General features: G+C 52.3%; 1 protein-coding gene and 1 pseudogene across 8 annotated transcripts in view; one reads left to right on the top strand and one right to left on the bottom strand.

Moving 5' to 3' along the window:
• Nucleotides 1-7,800, bottom strand: part of ITPR1 (inositol 1,4,5-trisphosphate receptor type 1) — a 173,759-nt gene extending 165,959 nt beyond the window's left edge. For 6 of the 8 annotated variants that reach the window (XM_059664569.1, XM_059664570.1, XM_059664572.1 and 3 more), the window contains exons 1-2: nt 7,601-7,800; nt 6,739-6,813 (exon numbers count right to left, since the gene is read on the bottom strand). The gene's annotated coding sequence lies outside the window, so the exon portion shown is untranslated. The remainder of the gene's footprint in view (nt 1-6,738; nt 6,814-7,600) is intronic. The other 2 variants (XM_059664573.1, XM_059664577.1) reach the window with 1 other exon arrangement.
• A 7,943-nt stretch (nt 7,801-15,743) lies between these two features.
• On the top strand, nt 15,744-16,270 carry LOC132215181 (small ribosomal subunit protein eS24-like; annotated as a pseudogene).
• The last annotated feature ends 8,073 nt before the right edge of the window (nt 16,271-24,343 follow it).

Below are 24,343 nucleotides of genomic sequence, written 5' to 3'. Positions count from 1 at the left end.
AGGCAGCAGATCTATGACTCTCTCTCTTCATTGATGTCTCTCTCTCACCCTTCCTCTCTGAAATCAATAAAAATACGTATATTTTTTTAAAGGCAGCAATCATTTGTAACGTATTGACCTTATTTGAATCCTAATTCACACTGTGAAATATGTATTATACATTATATGTATTTTTAAATATATAGATCAAGGAAGTGAAAAGATAAGACTCAACTTCTTTCCAACTGCAGTTTTGCGTGTTCTTGGGGTGGGTCATAGCATTGTGATTATGTTTTTAGAAACGAATTCCAATACTACAGAGACCTCCTAGCATACAGATGAACTAGTATGTCTGGGACTTGCTTCGAAGTCACCCAAGACGAGAGGAGAGTTGAGAACGCAGATGAGACGAGATCGGTCACGTATGAACCCTGGAGGGCAGTGATGAGTAATGAGGCTTTGCCATATATACCAGGATCTCCGTTACAGACGTTCCAAATGTTCTATAGCAAAGGTTTTTTTAACTTTTAAAAAATGTTTTTATAGATTTTAGAGACAGAGAGGAAGGGAGAGGGAGAGAGAGAGAAACATCGATGAGCAAGAACCACAGATTGGTTGCCTCATGCACGTTCCCTCCCGGGGGCTCAAGCCCGACACCCGAGCACGTGCCCTGACTGGGAATGGAACCTGCGCCCTCAAGGTGCCTGGGACGATGCTCAACCGACAGAGCCACCCCGGCTGGGCATAAAGTTTTTCTTTTAAGTGCAAACGGAAAAGTACACCTGGCCCTACCTACCTTACAGCATTAGGTTACTTTGAAGAACAAGTGAGGAATTCTATATTCAAAGGAACGGTCCCTGGGTTTTATCCCTGTCGTGAGATAGCTAACACCTGATAGTGCTTTATCTTCCATTTCGTTTTCTTAAAAAACAACAACAACAACAGTAGAGACTGAATGAGAAAGCCGGGTCCTGTGACTCCTATGACGGGGAGGGCACCTGAATGACACACTTATCTGGCCTGTCATCCCTCAAATGAGGTCCCGGCAAAGGCAGAGCCACCTCCGGAAAAGCGAAGACGCAGACGTTCGAGATTCAGAGCAAAAGGCAGGGGACCCGCAGGAAGCACGGCAGGCGTCCCTTCTCGCGAAGCAGAAACACACGCACAGCTCTGACACGTACACGCGGGGAGAGAGGCTGGACCTCCTCTCGGACCGCAGGGCTGGGGGGAACCGGTTTGGTTGCTTCTCTGTTTCCTAAGGTTTCCCTACAGCTGAATATGTGCGTTTTACGCAGTAAGTAACAAAGCGCGTGTTTGTCCTAAGTGTGTACACGTGAAAGGGGCAGAAAGAACCACGTATCTTGAACATCGAGTCCCTGAAGGGTGATGCCAGCTGGGGTCCTCCTCGGGTAGCTCCTCAAGGTAAGGAGAGACAGACAGACAGACACTGGACGGACTGCAGGGCGCAGAAGGCTGCACTGAAGATAAACCCACAGGAATAGCACTCGGTCCTTAGAATGTTGTCCAAATCCCTGTAGGTTCACCTATTCACCACAGAGGACTCCTTCCCAACTGCAGCGAACGACAGTGTCAGGCAGGTCAGGCGCTTGAGCAGACTGTCTAGAAATCTGGGTCCCCCCACTCCCCAATCAGGTTCCAGCCTGGCACGTGACCTTGACATCCTCACCAGTCTCTTCAGAGAGGATGGCACGGTGCGGTGATGCTGGGGCCCAGACTGAGAACTCTGCGGGCATTTAGAAATCCTGGGAAAGTAAATCCCTGCTCATCTGCAGACCCCTGAAGACTCTGTCTGACCTTGACTCTCTCTCCCGTCCGCATGCCTCACCCTCACCCTCACCCGCAGCCACCCTGGCCTCCTGGACCTCCCCCAATGGGTCATATCCGCTCCACCCCAGGGCCTTTGCACGTGCTGCTCCCGCCCTTTGGAACATCCTTTTGCCCAGATATCTACGTGGTTAAGTGCTCACTCCTTCAGCTCTCTGCTCCAATGCACCACATTAGAGCCCTTCCCTTCCCGGCTGGTGTTGCTCAGTGGTTGGTGTCGACCCATGAACCAGGAGGTCACAGTTCGAATCCCAGTCAGAGCACATGCCCGGGTTTTGGGCTCGATCACAGTAGGGGGCGTGCAGGAGGCAGCCAATCAATGATTCTCTCCCATCATTGATGTCTCTATCTCTCCCTTCCTCTCTGAAATCAATAAAAACATTAAAATACATTTTTTTAAAGAACCCCTCCCTGGTTCCTGATCCCCACCTGAGGACTCCTTTACCCCCTTCCCTGTGTTTGCTGCTGTTGTTGCATTACCTGTTGGCGGGTTTTTCAGTGGTAGCACACACACCCACAACATAAAATGTACCCTCGTCATCATCACCAAGCACGCAGTCAGTAGCACTGAGTCCATGCGTGTTGTTGTACAACCACCCGTCACACCACCCATCTCCAGAATGCCTCCCTCTCCCCAAAATGAAACTCTCTACCCACTGAGCACCTCCCCGCCCCCGTCAGCACCCACTACTTTACTTTGTCCCTATGGATTCCCCTGCTCTAAGGACCCCACTGAAATTAGACAAGACTTGTCCTTTTGTAACTGGCTGGTTTCACTTAGCACAACGTCCTCACGATTCACCCACATTGTAGCATGTGTGGGAACGTCCTTCCTCGTTAAGGCTGAGTAGTATTCCGCGGTACCTACAGGCCGATGGTCCACGGTACCTACATGGCCGATGGTCCGCGGAACCTACAGGCCGATGGTTCGCGGTACCTACATGGCCGATGGTCCGCGGTACCTACAGGCCGATGGTCCGCGGAACCTACATGGCCGGTGGTCCGCGGAACCTACAGGCCGGTGGTCCGCGGTACCTACAGGCCGATGGTCCGCGGAACCTACAGGCCGATGGTTCGCGGTACCTACATGGCCGATGGTCCGCGGTACCTACAGGCCGATGGTCCGCGGAACCTACATGGCCGATGGTCCGCGGAACCTACAGGCCGATGGTTCGCGGAACCTACATGGCCGATGGTCCGCGGAACCTACAGGCTGATGGTCCGCGGTACCTACAGGCCACGTTTTGCTTATCCCTTCACCTGCCAGTGGGCACTTGGGCTGCTTCCGCGTCTTGGCTACTGTGAATCATGACCGCTGCTCTGACAGTGAGTACACAAGTATCCGCTCAAGTCCCCGCGAGCAGAATTGCTGGACCCTCTGGTCTTTCTCTGTTTAATGTTTTGAGGGGCCCCCACGTGGTTTTCCACAGCGGCCGCATCGTTCTCCATGCCACCAACAGTGCACGGGTTCCGACTGCTCCCCGTCCTCGCCTGCGCGTGCCTTCCCTTCCCCCTGCTCTGCCTCTCGCCTCCACAGCACTTACACCTGCTCCACCATAGCGCTGGCTCATCTGTGCTGGACGCCTCCCCCCACCCAGGTGTTCAGGGAGCGGGCCTCGCCTGGCGGGGTCCCCAGCCCTTAGGACACACCCTGGCACGGAGAGAACGCTCAGTGGAATAAACATCTGGACTGTACCCACTTTAACAGGTAGTAGACTTCCTTGAATAGATTTGTCACACCAAGCGCCTCCACTCTGTCCAGCTCAGGCAAGAACCCGGACACCCCGGCTGCCTCTGCGATGCAGCTCAGTAGGTCACGCGCTCCGTGTGTTTTTTTTCCAGCTCATCCGCGTTAACCTCGGAACCACAGACGCTCTGACAAGTGGCAGGAAGGAGAGAAATCGCCTCTGTCCCGTCTCTGACTTCAAGCCTTCCTTGACTTCGCCGAAAGTGCCAACTGAGCACAGCAGAAGTGAACCAAAACGTCGCAGGCACTTCCAGGGACCGAAGAGCCTGCGTGGCATGTGTTTTATGTTAAAAGATCAAACCAACAGCAAACAAGATGGGACACTGGCTTTGTGCAGACTCCTAATGAGAGGGGCCCGGGGCAGCTTGACCTAGAAACCGAACTCCAGGCCGACTTTTATTCTCTCTGTGTGGTTCGCTTTCCTGCTGTTCCTATTAGGTGTTTGTTGTTTCACATTGGTTTGCTTTTTTGTTGTTGTTAATCCTCACCCGAGGATGTTTTTCAAATGGATTGATTTTTTTTTTTTAGAGAGTGGAAGGGAGGGAGAGGGAGAGACAGAGAGAGAGAGAGAAACATTGATGTGAGAGAGACACATTGATTGGTTGCCTCCTGCATGCACCCTCGGCCGACTGGGACTGGGGGTCGAGCCTGCAACTGAGGCACGTGCCCTAGACAGGTATCGAACCCAAGACCCTTCGGTCAGAGGGCTGACACTCTAACTACTAAGCCAAACCGGCCAGGGCCACATTGGTTTGCTTTTTAGGAGCTGCTCGTAAGGAAATCAGACCGCCTCTATGAGATCATTATAAATTATCAAAAAAAAGCCATTACACTTTTTCCTCTGGAAGTCGGCTGGTTATGTACTGGGTTAAGTCACTGGATTAGAAGTTCCTTTCCTCTCTGTCTCGCTTTCATTCCCTGGTCTCCCTCCATTGAGAATATTTTGAGGAAAAGGCAACAGATATGCCTCGAGTTCACCTACTTCTCTCAGCAGCCAAGCCCAGCTCCAGTCCCGACAGAGGCGACGCCAGGTCCCTGCAGAGGGACCACTTTGCTGAACCGGGGAGCACCCTGTCGGCTCCAGCAACGTCCCCGGGGCTCCGAGCGAGGCCAGGAGCAGTTCATTCAGAGCGTGACGCACTCTCCCTGCCCGACAGCCAGTCCTGATCGGGGATTTTGTTCTGATGTGAATTATTCACGGAGCAGGCTGTGCTTTCCACACACGCACAGAAGAAAGGAAGAAAAAAGGGTTCTGCCCAACCAGCCACCAAGCAGACTGCAAGGAATATGAAAAGGTTTTGTCCCGGCCGGCGTGGCTCTGTGGCTGAGTGTCAACCTATGAGCCAGGAGGTCACAGTTCGATTCCCGGTCAGGGCACATGCCCGGATTGTGGGCTCGATCCCCAGAGTGGGGCGTGCACATCTCTCTCATCATTGATGTTTCTATCTGTCTCTCTACCTTCCGTCTGAAATCAATAAAATATATATTTAAACAAAAAAAGGTTTCCTATTCGGATGGGACATGCCCGACTCCTTTCACCAGCTCAGAGGCCTGGATGGAGACGATCAAGGTGGAGCTCAGGCAGGAGATGACCCTGAGGCTGGACTCAGACAAGGTTCCTCATGGTCTGGTTTTTTTCTTCTAATCTGGGCTTTCAGCACTCAGCTTTCCAAACACACCCTCCTCCAATACCCACCCTCAGCCCTCCCCACACCTGGGGCCACGCCATCTCCTTCCTCCATCGGGGGACACAGGCTCACTCCCCCTGGGTGGGACATAAGCAAGACTGATTTCAGCAACAGCAATACGTTTATCACGTTTCCGAGTTTCTCCCTCCCCGCCCCCGACTGAGTGCACGTGTGGGCACAGGACAGCCCCAGCCTGCAGGTGATGGTTACACCTGGCTCCCACCTGTGTGAGCACGTGGCTCCACTCTCTGCACCTCCGTTTCTTCACCTGTACCTGACCCCCCAGGTTTCTGGGCCAGCCGGTCCTGGACCTGGCCTACATGTCCTTCATGTGTCGGCATTAAGGTAGCAGCCAGCTGGAGAAGGCCTGGGCCGGTTTTGCGGGGTCCGCAGCGCACTCGGCGGACCAGGCCAGGCCGCTGGCGTGCCCACACAGCGGCCAGTCCCTGGCGCTCCCCGAAGGAACTGGCCCTCACACACCGAATGCTCCGAGCCACCCGCGCCCCGAGGATCTTATCAGCAGGAAACAAGAGCCCTGGACGACCATAATGAAGTGTCTGGCTTTTCTTTTCTAATTAGAAAAGCCCCAACATTGTAGCCCAGGGAACAGCTAAATATTTAGAATGTTCAAGAAGTTACTAAGTCCCAGCACCCCCGCCCCTTCCCCTGTTGTTCACCCCGCTCCTGAAATGTCAGAAGGAAAAACTTGTGATGGCTGGATCTGCAGCAATGGGGACCCGTGAAAACCTCTTTCTTAAAGTGCAGCCTGGCCATTTGGGGGGGGGGGGGGGGGCGGGATCTAGGAGCTGCTTGTTTACAGATAAATGCGGCCCTCAGCTCCTATCCCACAAGGCACCTCACAGCGGGGACCCTCAGATCCTTGACATGCAGAGAGGGGGTTCGCGTCCAGGGCTGGATGCCACCACCTTCTGCTTCAAGAACTAACTTCCCTTTTTAAAGTTCTACCTCTTTCCATTTGGCGGCCGCCACTTTCATTTCTTGCCGTCCAACCTACCCTGAGGAAACACACGTTCACGGTAAGAAAAAAAGAAAGTGACTATTTTTGAACGAGAGAAGCCGTTCATTTTTGCTTCCACGTCTTGGCAGCCGAAGGGCACTGCATCCCTCAGGCTTTAAGTCATCAGCACGCTGCCTGGCGAGTTCCATTCCCAGTCCCCCAGCGGACGGACGCCCCTGCTATGGCCCTCCCCGGATGGCCTATGCCCTCCTCTCCTGAGCCTGCAGGCTGCTTCCCTTCTGAGCCCCGCCAACAGCTCGGGGCAGGCTGGCCCCTGCGTCTCACCTGCTCCCGGGAGCCCCCCCCAGTGGCCAGGTCACGTTTCAGAGATTGAGCCACCATGGAGTTGGCTTTTCCTCCCCCTCCCCATCTCCATGGCCCCTTCGAGAGGACGTAAAACAGGCTGCAGCTGCGCTGAGAACTCATTATTGCCCGCAGCTTTCGCCGGCTTCCACACTCACCTGACCCCGGTCAGGCAATCCGCTGCCAGAACGTGTCCCGCCAGGGGTGCGAGTCCTGCGCGCAGCAGTCAGCTCCTGGGGAATGAGAAGGAAGACGGCGTGAGACCACAATGCTGGGTCCCTAAGGGAAACGCTCCAAATCCCCACCTTCCACCTTCTTTAACCTCCTTCCTGGAGAGACACCCTCTGCCCCCCAGTTGACAGGCAGGTGTGTGGGATCACGTGGGCGAAGAGTCCGGGGAACCTGGGTGCTCACTTCGTGTGCGACCCACAAGCCAGGCTGGGCACCACCAAGTTGGCCCGCGCGGGCTGGGACTCAGGGAAGTGTTTGGCGGCTCTCGTTTCCCGTGGGGAGGCCGAGGGTCAGAAACCCGCATCCCCACCGGCTCCGTCCACACTTCATCCCTCCTGGCTCCCCGTTTTATAACCCCCCCCCCCCACACACACACACACAAGCACGACTCTCCCAACTGTGCGGCTCGAGCGAGGGTTACGTTCTGAGAAAGATGGTTTCCTTGAGCGGACTCACATATGACACCCCCACAACCACCACCCGCCCCCCCAAAAAAACAACCTATTTCCTGCAGCTGCTGCAACAGTTTCCAACTCAGGGGAATGCCATTCCAGCCCAGACCGGGTCGCCCTCAAAGCCAGTCACTGGCGTCAAAATGTTTTTAACCGCAAATGAACCCACTCCCCCCGTCCCCCCCCCCCCCCGAAAAAAGGCCCGCAGTAAAAGAACCCACAAATGCCTGCAAGTGCTTGCAAATCCACCAAGAACTCCCAGAGAGCGGCGCAAAAACTTGTGCTGTCCTGGGGACAGTCCAACTCCCCGCGCCCTCGGCCCGGTCCCAGCCGCTACCTTGCTGCCCGGGGAGCCACGCCGGTTTGGGGCGCAGGGCGAGGAGCGGGGTCAGCAGCCGCCGGGTAATCCCATGCTGCGAAGCGGGAGCTCGTTCCGTTAGGATGGAAGCGGAACACCCACACCTCCTCTCGGCGTGGCTTTCTCTCTCCACCCTCTCTGCCTCCTCCTCCTCCACCTCCTCCTCCTCCTCTCCTCCCACCCGGCGAGCCCGAGGAAGCGCCTCAGCAGCACAGCCACATGGTTACTGCACTTTGAAGCGGCTCCCCAGAGCCTTATATAGACCCGGAGGCTCCCTGGGCAATGTAGTCCGAGGCCGGGGTCGCGGAGGCCCTGGGGCGACGGGACGGACTACAAGTCCCAGAATCCCCGGCGCCGCGGGAGGAGCTCTAAATAGATGCGCGGGCGGGGCGGGGCGGGGCGTCCTGTGGGGTGTCCAGGGTCCGCACTTGGGTCCTCGCCCGGAGCTGGCCGGGTATGGAGCCCGCCACCCAAAGCCGCCCCTGGAGGGCGCCCCCACCCTTTGGGGACCCTCCTCCGGCTGGCCTCCGACCCGTGCTTCCAGGTACCGCTGGGAGCGGGGGACGGGAGCAGCTCGGGTTTCTGCTTTGGGAAGTTTTTGCCGCCTGGAACCCTCCCTCCCCGCGCCGGGCGTGCGAGCCAAGAATGTCAGAAATCCAGGGCATAGAAACGCCAGTGTTTGCGGTCAGGGATTAACGGCGCGAGGTTGTCTTTATTTAATCAGCTCGGGTTTGCACAGAAAACGAAGTCTGAGAGCGACGGTACCCGCAAAAGGGGGTGGGGGGTGGGGAGGGGGGAAGGGCACGGGCTAGCGGCTCGAGGGCACTTTCGTGAACCGAACTGCGGGCGCCTTCTCGCCCCGCGGAGTGGGACTCTCCCTCCCGGGCACACACAGGGGAGCTGTGTTGTCACTTGCCAGCGCTGAGGTAGGTGGGGGTGAGGGGGAGATTGGGGTGCACAAAACAAATGCAGACCGCGACCTCGGCCTGACCCTGCTTCCAGCAGCCCCTGTGCCCCCGGGAGCTGTAAATGCTTAAATAAGTAAACCGCAAATCAGAAAAAAAAAAAAAAAAAAAGAAAGAAAGAAAGAAAGAAAGAAAAAAAACAGGGCTTCGGAGGGAGCGCGGCCACAGCGGTGCGCGGCCAGGCGGGGCGCCCTCGCGCGGCTCCGCCGGGCGCCCGGGACCCGTGGGTTTCAGCCCTTTGCCAAGAAGGGCCTGGGCTCGGGCTTTGGGAAGGAGGGCGAGGGCTACGCTCAGAGGAGCCAGCCGGCTGCCCCACCCCCTTCCTCAGACGGCGTGCATTCATTCCACAAACGTTTCCTGACTGTCTGCTGGGTGCCAGGCGCTGTGCCAGGCGCTGGGGCGTGATGGTGAGCCCAGACCCATCCCAGCGTCGCCGGCCGGCCCTGCCTGCACCACGAGTATCTGCCCTGACAACCACAGTCGTCACCATAGTCGGGGAGACTGATGTTCCTGAGCCCGGACCTTAGGCACGTTCGTGCGTCAGTGTCGCTGAGTTTTTGCAACCTTTAGGCACAGTCTTCATCCCTGTTGGATGCCGCACAGCCGCGGGCTCAGGGAAACCAGGTGACTTCCCAGGGTGACGGCTCTAAGTGGCGCAGCCTGGATTCCGCTCCCGCCTCTGAGCACACGAAGTCCTGGTCTTCGGGGAAATCCCGGCGCTTTTAGGAGCCGCCTCGGAGCCCTGGGGCGACTCATTCTCATCTCCTTGCCCCAGTTTTGCCATCGGAGGAGAAAACCGTGTGAACGTGCCTGCTTCCCACCAGCATTGCTGGGTGTACAGTCCGCAGTCTTGTAAACTTCAGGAATAAATTAGGGAGACACTATTCCCGACAGAATGCCAAGGTTAATCCTAACAGCTGCCTGTATCGGCAACATTATCTCATCAAATCCTATTAAGGAATCATTTTTTGCTTATGGGAAACTGAGGCACAGAGAGGTTAAGCAACTTCCCCCCAAGTCATACAGGGGCTGGGCTCTCTGACTCCGGAACCCTGGACCTTCACCACCACCCCCTACCCCACAGCCTTCCCGATGTAAGCATGTGCGTGGGATGGATCTGCTCTGTATCTGCTCAGACAGGTGTTGAATACCAGTCCAGGAATGGGCACAGCTCTGAAGCGGACGAAGTTTGTGTCTATAACCTGCACTTTGCCCCTCCGCTCTTCTGCACCGTCTCCGGTCACTGGGCTCTATTGCCTCTGCCCAATGCCTCTCCCCGTCATCAAGAAACTAGCCCATCGTGGCCGGCCAGTGTGGCCCAGTGGTTGAGTGTCAAACTATACACCAGGAGGTCACGGTTCCACGGTCAGGGCACATGCCCAGGTTGTAGGCTCGATCCCCAGTGTGGGGTATGCAGGAGGCAGCCTGTCAATGATTCTCATCATTGATGTTTCTCTCTCTCTCCCTTCATCTCTGAAATCAATAAATTATGTTAAAAAATAAAGAAATTCCCCCAGTGTGAGACAACAAAGGGGTCCACACCTCCATCCCCCGCCCCCAGTGAAAACAAAACGTTTCTAAAGGATTGTTGGCTCTACTTTTCAAATTCCACAAGTCAGTCTATGCTGACATAACTGGTAAAGACTTAAGGGTAATTATTTCATGTGTTTCTAACTTGGAAACAGGATGGAATTTTAACGTGGGTTTTCCGAAGGAAGCTTGGTCTTGTTGGAGAGCTGAGTGGGTGATTTTCCTCCTCAACGTGCAGCGGACGCTGGACCCTTCACTGCTTTAGCCACTGCCTCCCCCCCCCCACCCCCCCACCCCCGCCCAACCACAGGCAGGGACCGTGCTTGATTCAGGCTAGTAGATACCCTACCTCCCCCACCCCGCAGCCCCCGGCCTCTGCCTGCACATTTTACTAGATTCATGGGGAAAGTGTTTGTTCAAAAACGTGAGCTAAGCTCTGGCCGGTGTGGCTCAGTTGGTTGAGCGTCATCCCATGCACCAGAAGGTTGCCAGTTCTATTCCCGATCAGGGCACATTGATTTTCTCTCTTATATCAATGTGTCTCTCTCCCCCCCCCCCTTCCTCTCTAAAATCAATAAAAACATTTTTAAAGTGTTTTAGTAGGTGGGTCACACACATGGCAAGTGAGATGAGCGTATGTTTGAGCACACAAGTCTAGGCCACTCACCTCATAGGCAGTTTCCTCCACCCGAGTGTGTGAATGGTTCTGTTCAACGTTCGCAACCGGTCTCAGGCCCAAGCAGCTATGAGGCCACTGGAAAGAAGGTTTGCTCATTTCTCTGTGAAGACGAGGGGCTCTCTGTGATGACGTGTGACTGGTGATGAAGTGTGTCATAAAGAAGGGCCACTGCCCAACTCACTCCCCATTCCCAGTACAGGAAGGTGGGTTTCTTCTCCTTCACTCTATTTCATTTTTCCCCTGGAAAAATTTTCTAGACCTGTGCTCTCCAATACACTAGCCACTTAGGCACTTATGACATCGCTAGTCCTGAGATAGGAACAGGTGTAGAATGCATGTTGCATTTCCAAGACAGTAAAAGCAAACTATCTCATTAGCAGTTTTTATATTGATCACATGTTGCAATGATGCTGCTTTGGATACGCTAAGCAGAGTCAGTCCCCAACTCTTCCCTCTTGGTCATTAGCATGTAGCGGTGGCGGGATGGAGCCACAGCCCTTTTTGAGGATCATATCAAACCCAAGGACATCGACCACAGCACAACACAGATACTGCAAATGTTAGCACCAGTTCATGGAGTTCCTTATATCAACCCCGCCCCCCCCTCCCCGCCACACACACACACACACACACACACACACACGCCCAAATTCATTCACAGACACCCCCAGGCGACTAGGTTACCTTTCAGCTGCATCTTTCTGTGATATTATCTCTCCAAACAGGTAAACTTCTGGAAGACAGGGAGCAGGTCCTGTATGCTTGCACCCTTTCTGGCATCTAGCTCAGCTCTGGATACAAAGCAGCTGCTAGTCGACTGGCTGGTTGACTGTGGGAGCCAGAAGGGTGGCCAGAAGGAAGGAACCGGGGCCCCCAGGCAGCCCTGCCGAGGTGGAAGCCCTGCAACTGGCATTTGGACAAGAGCAGGAGCGAGGCCAGTTCGGTGTGGACTGGGAAACGTCCGATGTCTTCCCTGAGCCCAGGCACTGGGCGTCCTGTGTGGCTAAGAGAAGGCAGCAGCACGAAGAGGCGCTATATCCGTTGTCCTGTGTCTGGATTTAGAAGAGACTGCTGGTCAGTCACCTTGCACACGGAGGGAACGTGCCCAGATTGTCCGTGACTGAAGATCCGGAAGCCAGCGTAGTGGCTACAACAGAAGAAAACAAAAATTAAACAGTTGCTACCACTGTACGCCATATAGGAGTGACCCCTACACCATCTCTGATCGTTGCCTAGGGCCATGTAGCAAACCAAGAACACTGTTACGTTCTTACACATTCTTTTCCTGTGAGCCACGCAGAACTGGGGGTTTGTTATCAACTCAGACATTACACCCCCCATCACCTGCCTCACATCTGGGAGACTCCCATCGGAAATTGCTTTGCAGCGGAGTGAGAGCTGGGCACTTGAGGAAACCTTGGGCACGGCCTTCGTATCTTATCCTAGTGTTTGAAATGAAAGGAAAGCTGTTTGTCAGAAGAAAAACAGAAAGCTCTTCTTCACAGAAGAATTCGGCTAACACATGTGGAAAGATGATAAAATTAGAAGCATCACCATTTTGCAGCTCCCAGTGTAATAATTTTTATTTAAACGAAGACATCAATAGATGCCCAAGTCCCTGGGCCAAAGATAGATGTGAACAGGATACTCACATGGTCCTCAAATCACCCCCCTCACGACCCACTGATTGTGAAGGGGAAAAAGGACCTTGAAGATGAAGAAGTATAGCGATCTCCCATGTTAACCAAGTGACCAAACTTCCCACAGTGATACTGGGACAATCAGACACAATTGCATGCTAACTCTATAGGATGTACACAATATCACGTATGACGTGATTTTGCCAGCAGTGTTTGAGGACACAATCAAACAAACCCAGAATGTGGGACCTAGCCCAAGACACTTGGCCTAGACCAGGGGTGGGCAACCCCTGGCACGCGTGCCAAACGTGGCACGCCAGTAACTTTTGCTGGCACACGAAACCCTCTCTTATAATCTTCCATTTACAGTTTTTTTCTTAATATCGACTTTTTTATTTTTCAGATAAATTCAGAGTAGGTGCATCTTAGATAAATAAATAATTTTACATAACAAGTTCTCTTAAAGACCACAGACATGGATTGACGAGAGAGGGGAAGAGCAATTTCTATGCCTCTGCCTTAACTCTCCCTGCCTTCCTAGATCCAACCAGTGTTTTGGTTTCATTCACATACGCTTGTGAATCTTTGTTCTCAGTGATGAATTTTGTTAAGTCTCGTAATAGGAGGAGCCTGACGGATGAAAGTAGTAGCTCGTGCATATCTCTGAAGGTCACGAAATATAAACCTGACGTAAAATCTCTGTCATCAGTGATGCAGCAGCAAAAGTCCCACTGATAACATCAAACGGAGTCATAAAGTTTTCTGTCGGACTATCAGTGTACATGTATACATTAAAAAATAAATGTATTTTTCATCATCATATACTGTGTTTTTGTCGCTCGAATGAATTTTATTATTTCTTCAAGGTTCTTCACATATGTACACCTTAAGAGATATCAAGTAGGCGTAACATGTTCTCAAAAAATTAGGGTTGGCACGCAGAAGAATTTTGAGTCAGAGATTTTGCTGGTTTTGGCACGCACTCACAAAAAGGTTGCCCACCCCTCGCCTAGACTCTTCCAATATTCGGTGTCATGGAAAAAAAAGGGGGGGGGGACAGGAGGACTGTCTAGATTTAAAAAGACTAAAGCAACCATAATTACTAAAGCATCATGTGACCCTTGATTGGATCCGGGGTTGAAAGAAAAACAAAATATAAATTTATGGAAGGCATTTTTCAGCAACTGGGAAAGTTTGAATCTAGACTATCTACTAAGGAAAACTGTGGAATAACTAATTTTCTTAGGTGTGATAATGGCTTTGTGGTTAGATGTAGGAGAAGGCCCTGGTCATTAGGAGACAAGCCCTGAAGTGATTAGATGTGGAATCTCATTGTGTCTGGATCTCACTCTCAAAAATGCATGCCTATTTAATACAAAAAGTTATACGTGTATGTACTCACACTTATCGCTTTTATTTAAAAAAAAAAACTGTCTAAAACCTTGCCATATGAATAGATATTTCTGTGACCATTTTATGATCATTTCAGAGTTATGTTGGAAAATTACTTTATGCCCTTGAAGGTGAAAGTTGAGTGCAATAAATTATTTAGAAATCTGGCTTTGCAGAAGTTCACTTGGTTTGAGAAGTAGGGTGAGAAGCTGCTATTAGAAAATCTTTGCATTGTGTTTGCTTTCCTTGCTAGAAGAAGGAGGAGGGGGAGGAGGAGGGGAGGGGGAGGGGGAGGGGAGGGGAGGGGGAGGGGGAGGATTCTAACCCCAAATCCGTATGAGAAAGCAGCTTCTCAGATCAAAATTAACTTTCTAGGGAAAAAGCAAAGCCAGTAGTTACTATAACGGGGCAACTTCTGTGTCAAGGGTCTCCAGGTTATGAGTCGTGCTGACTGTTGCAATATATCCCTGGGGGTCTTTTCAGGTCAACCAGCCAGGCAGAGGGAAGTCTTTCTGAGGCAAGGGAAGTGGAGCAGGGGAGAATTCGCACAGGCTTCCCTTCCCCTTCTCCTGGGACAGGTATCCAAGGGTCAGTAGGCCTGGTCAGGAAGCAGGCGCCCAGGTCTACCTCATGCAGCTGCCAATCAAGCAGAGGCACCGCCTTTCCACTTCCGGGCTGTATGGGGTGTCCAGGCTCAAGCAAAGGACCTGCCTCCTCTGTTCCTCACATCACGTTGTTCCCAGATTTGCAGTAGTAGGTCCCTCTAATTGCAGTCGGAGGCTCTGTGTAGCCTGCATCCCCAGCTCAACACAGATGGCGAGCAGGAGGCCCATCCTTCCCAAAGCAGATCAGTTGCAGGGTCAGCCCAGGGAAGAGGGGCTGGAGGAGCAGGGGGTGTGAGAGAGGAATCTATGCAGGAAGGTTTTTAAAAAATATATATTTTTATTGATTTCAGAGAGGAAGGGAAGAGGAGAGAAACGCCAATGAGAGAGAATCATTGATAGGCTGCCCCCTGCACACCCCCTAGTGGGGACCAAGCCCGAAACCTGGGCATGTGTCCTTGACGGGGAATCAAACTGTGACCTCCTGGTTCATAGATCGCGGCTCAACCACTGAGCCACGCCAGCCCGGCTACAGGACCATTTTCTTGGCTCCCGAAGTGGCTGGTTGCATACCTTGATAATTGATGTACTTGCACCCTCTACCAGGCGCCGTGTTGGGCACCGGGGAAATGGCAGAGGCTGGATAGAACGCAGCAGGCTTTTGCTGTCGGCCTTTTTCTACATCTGGACCTCCTTCCAGAGGAGTGTCAAGCATGGTGTTTGGAGGGAAACAGGGCAGATGCCCCAGGTTTGCAATCATAGGCTATAGTCCTCAGCTGGTCTTTCACCAGCCTCGCTCATTGTTTCTTCTCTCTAGAAATCGTTTGCAGGCCTAGCAGCTGGGGTCTCGGACGTGGCCAGGGTGCTGCCCAGGCCCTCTGGTCTCCCCTCAGTCCTTGCCCACCACCCAGGCACCCGACGCTTTACGCGGGGACACTGCTTCGTCGAAGGCTCCCATTATGAGGACAGTCCTTGGTCACTGACCAAGGAAGAGCTAGCAAAGGAGGGAAATCGCTTCTGCTGCGTGGTTCCTGTCCTCACGCCCTTTTATTTACATTGTGACAGTGTTGCCGCTGAGGAGGAGAAAAAGGCAGAAGTAGAAAGCATATTAGTATTTTCTAGGCAGTCTAAGCCTCACTCCAACCGGAAGTGCTTGAGAAACAGACGAAAGTGGACCCCACTGGAGCAAATGAGTCCTTCTGTGAAAATCATTGTTCCTTGGGGAAAAGTTAAATAGGCATGTAGTACTCTTGTCATATATATACACATGACTATTAAGATGGAACGACCAGCTCTTCCTCCCTGGCTGCTTGAAGATCAACCTTCATCATGAATGACACGGTAACCATCCGGACCAGGAAGTTCGTGACCAACAGTCTACGTCAGCGGAAGCAAATGGTCATTGATGCCCTTCACCCCGGGAAGGCAACAGGACCCAAGACAGAAATCCGGGGAAAACTAGCCAAAATGTATAAGACCACACCTGATGTCATCTTTGTGTTTGGATTCAGAACCCACTTTGGTGGTGGCAAGACCACTGGGTTTGGCATGATTTATGATTCCTTGGATTACGCGGAGAAAAACAAACCCAAACACAGACTTGCAAGACATGGGCTATATGAGAAGAAGAAGACCTCAAGAAAACAGAGAAAGGAACGCAAGAACAGAATGAGAAAGTCAGGGGCACTGCAAAGGCCAGTGTTGGTGCTGGCAAAAAGAAATGAAGTGTCTGGCAGTGAGCTGGAGGTTGAACTACAGAAGGAGTAACGATTCTTCGGTGACTTTATCTGTGATGGTTGTGCAGATTTTTCATGAGAGGGTTAATAAACTATAAACTTTTATGTCAAAAAAAAAAAAAAAAAAAGATGGAACGACCAGAACGGCCGAAATGACCGGTCGCTATGACACCCACTGACCACCAGGGGGCAGATGTTCAGCACAGAAGCTGCCCCTTGGTGATCAGTGTGCTTGCACAGCGGCAGTGCTGCTCAGCCAGAAGCTGGGATCACGGATGGCGAGCGCAGTGGCGGTGGCAGGAGCCTCTCCCACCTCTGTAGCAGCGCTAAGGAGCAGCGAGCCAAGCAGTAAGGAGTGAGCAGGCAGGCGATAAGGAGCAAGGGGTCCCGGATTGCGAGAGGGATGTCCGACTGCCAGTTTAGGCCTGATCGAGCCTAACCTGGCAGTTGGACATCTCCTGAGGGGTCCTGGATTGCGAGAAGGTGCAGGCTGGGCTGAGCCCCCCCACCTCCTCCCTTGCACGAATTTCATGCATCGGGCCTCTAGTTTAAAAATAAATAAGTATATTTAAAAGGGAAATATTATTTCTACAAGAATCACACTCATAGGAGAAGCAAGTTTCTGAATATCCCGTTTTATCCCTGAATGAACAAATGTTGTAACGAGGCTCAGCGACAAGATTTCCGTGTTGTAACAAGTAACTAGAGGCGGGCTTTCCAAAAGCCGGTTCGGGTAAGTAGCCGCTACGTGTGGGAAACATGTGCATTACTGAATAATCACTTGGCCTTCGGAACAAGTAGTACGTTTACCTGGTTTGGGGAAAGTTCACTTGTGTATATTCTGACCCCAAATCCGTGTAAGAAAGTAGGTTCTCAGATTAAATTAGCCTTCATTTCTCTTCCACTTAATTTATTTTCAGGGCACGGTCACGAGGGAAGAGACACCGATATTAAAAATAACAGGGAAAAAAGACTTCTTGTAACGCTATATTAGAACAGTGTTCTGAAGCACGAGCGTGGCCCTTGAGGACACGTCGGTCCATCCACTACAAAGAGGAGGAAGAAGAAAAAACCCCACTTCCATGTGTCTTATGGAATAACTCAACCAGCGAGTAATTCAATGTTGAGTCATTGCAGCCAGTAGGTGATGAATCTTACTGTGTGTCGCTCTTTCACTTAAAATGGAGTAGAAGGTTCTTGGGGACGTGAGGACAGTAGAGCTGGCCTCTGAGTCTGCCTCTGAGGGAAAGAAAGCGAGGATTTCTACCCTCCCCGCGGGGAAGGAGCCTGCTCGGGGAGCACAGGAAACTCCCGCAGAGGATGGTGCGCTCTGCAGGAGACGTGCCCTTGTCGAACGTTGGCGTCTGTAAGGCACAGGGCAGCAAGAGCTGGCAGAGTTAAGTAGAGCAGAGTGCATGCGTGGCTTCAGAGTAATTTCCAGAGCTGTGTTCTTTGAGTCCACAGGTCCTCCAGCTCCTCCCCAGTGCCTGGCACCCGGAGGACAGAATACATATTTATTATACAGACCCCTATGTAGCCAACATACTCCTAGCATCTTTATATACATTTGATATCTGGGCTGCTAACGGGTAAGTGATAATGGAGATCCCTGAAGTTACTATAAATAAACTAAATAGCCCTCATTATTTATTATTGAGATATATATATACATGTATATACAGTGGGGCCTTGACTTACGAGTGTCCCGACTAACGAGTTTTTCGAGATACGAGCTGTTTCTCAGCCGATTTTTTGCTTTGAGTTGCGAGCTAAAATTCGGGTTACGAGCCAGCTTCAGATACCCCACCGCTAGTTGGTGCAGCGAATGTCACAGTGAACGCCACATCAGCCCAGCATCACGTGTCTCACTCGTTCACTTTTTGACATACGAGTAATTTGAGTTACGAGCTCCGTCACGGAACGAATTAAACTCGTAAGTCAAGGCCCCACTGTATATAATATATAATATAATATAATATATATATAATAATAAAAGTGTAATATGCTAATTAGACCAGACGTCCTTTCGGATGAAGCTGGGGCTGCGAGGGAAGCCTGGTCCCGGGTGCCAGAGGGAAGCCGGTGCCGGCAGCCGGGGAAAGGAAAGCCTGCTCTTGCACGAATTTCGTGCATTGGGCCTCTAGTGTATATAGGCAGAGAAATGTATTCATTACAACTCTTTTTATCAGGTGGAGCCAGCACTAACTGGTAGGTTATCTGCCTGCTGGACAGCCAGTGCTCAGACGCCCACCAGGCCTGCAGACAGTGGGAGCGAAGCGCCTGCGTTTTCCCGCCCCCAGGCTCTCCCAGGTGGGTGCTGGGCACTGGGGGACATCCGTCTGCCAGAGAAAGGTAAACACAGAATCCACATGAAGCGTGTGCACAGATGTTTACAGCAGCCTAATTCAAAATAAGCGGGAAGCAGCAACAGCCCCAGTGTCCACCCACTGATGGGCAGATAAACGAAATGTGGACTCTGATTCCATTGACATGAAATGTCTAGAACGGACAGCTTTACAGAGACAGAAAGGGATCGGCGCCGCCCAGGGCCAGCGGGGATGGGGTGCCGGGGGGCAGTGGGGGTGACCCCTGGGAGGTTTGGATTTCTTGGTTGAGGTCATGAGAAGGATTTTGATGATGACCGAACATCTCTGATTATTGAAACTAAAGTGATATTGTACACTGTAAGTGGGTGAATTATATGATCTGTGAATTGTTCCTCAATAACGCCGTTAAAAGAAAAAAGAAAAGCTGGACTTGGATCCTAGGACCTGCCACTTCCTCGCTTAGTAGGTTACTTCCCTGAAAGGGGCCGAGGCGTGTCTGCCTCCGGGGGCGGTGGCTGTGAAGATGAACACTACGGTGTCTTTCTGGTTTGTGTAACCGTGCTGCCTGCGGGAGCAGCGCTCCGGGAGCTGGCGAAGGGAGTTATTTACGACACGCAGCCCTTCTGTTGCAAGGGAAGTTGTGAAAAAGGCTACTCGAGAGGGAACATTTCAGAAACGAGGGATCTGGTCCAAGCCTGCCTTTGCTGCTGAGGGAAGGGACACCTCGAGATTCACGGGTCCTTCCGGGCCCACAGCCGACCAAGGCTCTGCGGGGTGGGGCCAGCCTGCCCGCCCCAGGCCGGTGATCGTCCGGGACCTCCGGTCGCCCACGCTGCCGCCGCACTAAACTAACCCAGCAGCCTCTCCCTGTTCTCTTACCCAGCCCTTTGTTACTGTGATTTTTTTTTAAGGAAACAGAAGGCACAGGTAAAGTCCTTTATTACATATTTTTATTATATACTTATTTCTAAATAAATGATATTAAATCCACCACTGACTACAGTGGGTTAGTCCACTGAGTTACTGACTAGTCCAGCCGTGGGCAAACTACGGCCCGTGGGCAGGATCCGGCCCGTTTGAAATGAATAAAACTAAAAAAAAAAAAAAAAAAAGACCATACCCTTTTATGTAATGATGTTTACTTTGAATTTATATTAGTTCACACAAACACTCCATCCATGCTTTTGTTCCGGCCCTCCGGTCCAGTTTAAGAACCCATTGTGGCCCTTGAGTCAAAAAGTTTGCCCACCCCTGCTCTAGCCCATCTGTAACTGGACAATCAATGGGTCCGGGCTGCCTGTCACTACTGAGCCAATTCAGCGGAGACAGGGTTGAATCATATACGAGTGTTTATTCCCATCCTGCCGGCAGCGTGGGAGGGCAGTGGGTCACCCTCAAACACCTGCTCTGCCCCCCACCATACGCCGGCTGCTTATGTTGGGCAGAAGGACAGAGGTTCCATGGGGAAGGAGGCAAAGGGGAGGCCCAATGGGCAGTTTACAGGGAATGGGGGCTGGAGATTTGCACAGGCCTGTGGGTACACAAAGGCCAGGGGTCTTCAAAGCGCTGGCGGCTCTGGTTTCTGCAACAGGTTGTTAATCTTCCCATGGTCACAGGCAGCTCCCTGAGGGGGAGGATGGGCCGTATTTCCAGGTGAGCTCCCAGGTCCCACCTGCACCTCCCAGCCCTGTTAGAATGTGCCTTCTGTAATCAGAACAAACCAGTCATGGTTAACAGAGCAGGATTAATATATCTTGCAATTCTAGCTGGGCCCCAGCATTCTATTTCTGCCCCCGTCACATCCACATGGCCAGGTTCACCAGAGAGGCTTTCTCATGGGGAATCATCAGAACGTCCTGGCTTCCCGGTGGCCGCCCGCCCTGAGGTTGCTGTGACCTGGAGAAAGAAAGCACTCCTGGTCCAGGACAATGGAGGCCCGCCAGGGTGACTTACATTGTTTCACATGATTGCAACACCAATTATGCCAGGCCCGGGAGGGAGAAAGCCTCCCAACCAGTACTTTTGTCAGATTTCCCAGAGGGCCCAGCGGCACAGTTCCTTTTCCTTTTCTGCAATTATTTTCCAATTAATCTGCTCCTGGCCCAGTTTGCTTTTATTCATTTCTAGAGCCACTGCATCACACCCAAATGAGTTTCCTCTTTCTATTGTGAGCCACATTTTCTCAAAAGATTTTAAAACTTTCTGCTTCCTTTTTACCCTGTTTTGTGCGGGAAGCGTGTTGTTCAGACTCCTGCCTCCGGGAGACCTCTGCACTTGCAAAGTGGAATGCTATTCCGTGGGTGGGAGACCTGGAGGGGTTTGGGCAGGTGTGGGAGATGGTTTCTGAGGCGCCTCCGGGGTCTTACATGTCACACTTAGTAACCTGCCCTAAGTCATCAGCAGTCATGGTAAACACAACACATCATACTAGAAACCGGGTATGGAGGCTTTATTATGTGCTGTGTGCCATACACAGATCATCCTATGTAACCTCGTCACAGCCCTAAGAGAGGGCCTTAGGAACCCTACTTGATTGATGAAGAAAGCAAAGAATTCCAAAATGTAAGGAAGTTGCCTGAGATCCTTACACTTGTGAGCAGCAAAGACTGCCTGAGTCCCCAGCCCCCGCTCACTGTGCCGTGCTCTCGGACCGAGGGCCGCAGACCAGCCCCGTCGACATCGTTGGGAGAGATTAGAGAGGCCGATTCTTGAGCTGCCCCCCAGGTCTACTGAACCAGACATTCAGGGAAGAGGGCCCAGCATGCTGTGTTTTAACCCGCCCTCGGGGTGGTTCCCAGGGGTGCTGGAGTTAGAGAAGCTCTGTAGGCCCGAAGGCACCGCGGCTGTGGTTGGGGAACCGGGGTTTAGCTGGGACACAACTCCGGCTACCTGGCAGGGACCGTGGCTTCCCGTCTCTCAGGAGGGCTGCGAATTCCTGGGGTCCCAGGGGCCCTCGAGACCTCCAGGGGCTGGGCAGTAGGCATTCCTCTGAACTCCCGGAACAGCCCACCCTCCAGATTTCAGAAACAATACAATGGGATGGACATGCGCCTCAGAGTCAAAGTGATACATAATCACACCAACCAGCGTTTCTTCCCCTTCTTACAGTTACCTCACTGAGCTCCGTAAAATGCTGTTGCTACGTAGGCAGATAGGAAACTCGGCTCCGAGAAGTGCAGTGTAGACCTACAGTCTCCCCCATAGACACTGGGACCCAAAGCCCGGCCTTTCACTCTAGCGCCAGACTCTGTCATATCAGGCAAGGCTGCGCAAGAGACAGCTTTAATCTTCCCAGCCAAGGGTTACTTCCTCCCTGATCGCCAGGCCCCAGGCCACAGACTCCAGGGGGACCAGGGTGGCTATGGGGACTGGGCGTTCCTTTTTGGGTAAGCGCTGTGTGAAGCCTGAAAGTGTAACTGACACCTGTACCTTCCAAACATCAGCAGACGCTGGTGTGTCTCATAGGCAGCCTCCTTTGCTAATGCACTGCCTTCGTGGCAACATCTTGACGTTTCACTTTCCCCAAAGTGAATGGATCCTAAAAGTAAAGGTGCTCTTGCATGCGCGCCTGAGCTGTAAACACATGCACTAGTGTGACAGACGTACGCTACGCTTCCCCTTTACAGTGGAGCGCTCCTCCCTGAACAAGTCGGGAGTCGTCCTTCTCCCTCGTTTTCTGCGACCTCACGCTCCGTGAAGCCAGGACCAGCACTGTGATTTCTTACGATATTCTCCCCTCTCTCTCCAGAGGCGCGGGAAGCACCTTTTTCTTGCTCTAAATCTCTTTCGGTGCCTTTCTGGCTTCTTTTCATCTTTCTCTCCCATCGCCACGGTTCAGGAACATCAGGAAGAGAACTGGCTGGAAAGTTTGGAGAAGGAAGAGTACAGGTTGTACCGGAGCCGTCAATCACGCCGCTGGTCCTGCCCCCCGCGTTGCTCGGAGACCCAGGCCCCGCCCAGCACGGGTGCGGAGGGGCGGCAATAGCGGAGTGTCTAGCAGTCCTGTGCCCCGGTCCAGAGGAACCGTCAGCGGCCAGCTGGGAACTTGTTAGAAATGCCAATTCTCGGGCCCCGCCCCAGACCCGCTGACTGGCAGGCAGGTCCACCAATCATTGTGGACGTGCATCCAGTTTTGTTTTGTTTTTTTGCCTGAACTTCTAATCACAGCGGATTGGAACAGAGAGGACTCAAGTGCAGCCACGCCATAGGCTGCCCGGGGGGGGCGGGGCGTGAGAAGGAGAGCCGGGTGGGCGGGGCTTCCCCGTAGTGACACCCGCAAGGGAAACAGTGGGGTCTGGGGTGTTCGCAGCACGTGAACGCGGAGTGAGGCTGGGCCCGAGTGTGCGAGCCACAGGGTCACGAGCGACCTGGAAACAGGAACTTCCTGTGACTAAGCAGAAGCTGTGAAGCAGAACTAAAAACAAGTCATGGAGGAGACCGCGAGGAAGGCGAAACAAGGGGCGGGGAAGGACCACGAGTGCGGGACGACCCGCCCTGGGAGGTGGCAGTGCCCACGGCGCTCGCGGCAGACCCAGAGCACCTGCTGCGGACCCTCGGGTTCTGGTTCTGTTCCTGGCTGCGCCCCCGCCCCTTCTGAAATAGGACTATTCCGTGTTCTGCAGCTCCTGCTCTGCGTGTCTTTAACACGTGTTTCTTCCTTGCATTTTCTTCAAGGATCCTCCAGCCCTTTTTCTTGGCACTTTCAAGGAGGGAGAGAAGACCAAACCATCCGAGCAAGAAAAGTAGAAAAAAAGCAAACGAAGATGAAATGAAAAGTTCTCCCTATAAGTTTCCCTCATTGACTGCAGCACAAACTAGCGAAAGGAAGAAGCCTAAAAGAGTAGGCTTTCAATCAGGTGACTGCAAGGACTCTGACCAACGCCTCATGAGAGAAGCACGTGGCAAAAGGTTGCTGCCGCTCGGGACTTACCACTTTTGCTGTCTAAATACACAAGGGAAAGTGTCCAATTATTAAAAAAATACATGGGAATGCTCATTTTATATATTAAATAGGTTGATAATTATAATAGTCAGTAGAGGCCCAGTGCATGAAATTTGTGCACTTGGGGGGGGGCAGACTGCCTTCTCACAGTCCAGGAGCCCTGGGGGGGATGTCCGGCTGAAGGCTTAGGCCCTCTAAGCCTGCAGTCAGACATCCTTAGCATTGCCACAGAGGCGGGAGAGGCTTCCACCAATGCCACTGTGCTCTCCAGCCTGAGCCTGGCTTTTGGCTGAGCAGCGGGAGCACACTGACCACCAGGGGGCAGCTCCTGCATTGAGTATCTGCCCCCTGGTGGTCAGTGCGCATCATAGTGACCGGTCATTCCACCACTCAGTCATTTGCATATTAGCCTTTTATTATATAGGCTAACTAATAATTTTGAGCTATTCCTAGATACCAAGCAATGTGCAAAGTAGTTCACATTTTAAAAAAGATTTTAAATGTCATTTCCACAAGGACTAGAATTTCCATCTGTTTTGTTCCCTGCTGTTCCCTCAGTGCCTGGAATCGTGCTCCGTAACACTCTACTCAGTAAACACTTGTTGACTGAATTCAAATGGATCTTCGCAAACCCTTGGGTGGAGATGCTGTTCCATGCACGGATCAGTCCTTCCTGGCATGAGGAGGGGGAGTCACACCCTAAATGTCTGCATGAGCTTCATACTGCCAGGCAGCAAGCTTCTGCTGGGACAAAGGCCCTGACCTCCGGGGTGGGTCTTATAAATGTTCTGAGCACTGTTATCTGAGGAATGTTGATGTTCAGATATTGTCTTTTCACGGTCTGAAGGTTTTTATTCTTTCGGTCATTCATTCATTCATTCATTCATTCAACAAATACAGTGGGGCCTT

The sequence above is a fragment of the Myotis daubentonii genome, chromosome 14 (genome assembly GCF_963259705.1).
Source record: "Myotis daubentonii chromosome 14, mMyoDau2.1, whole genome shotgun sequence".
NCBI classification, from domain to species: Eukaryota; Metazoa; Chordata; class Mammalia; order Chiroptera; family Vespertilionidae; genus Myotis; species Myotis daubentonii.
The sequence above is the reverse complement of the archived record's forward strand: the minus strand, read 5'-3'. Positions and strand labels throughout refer to the sequence as shown.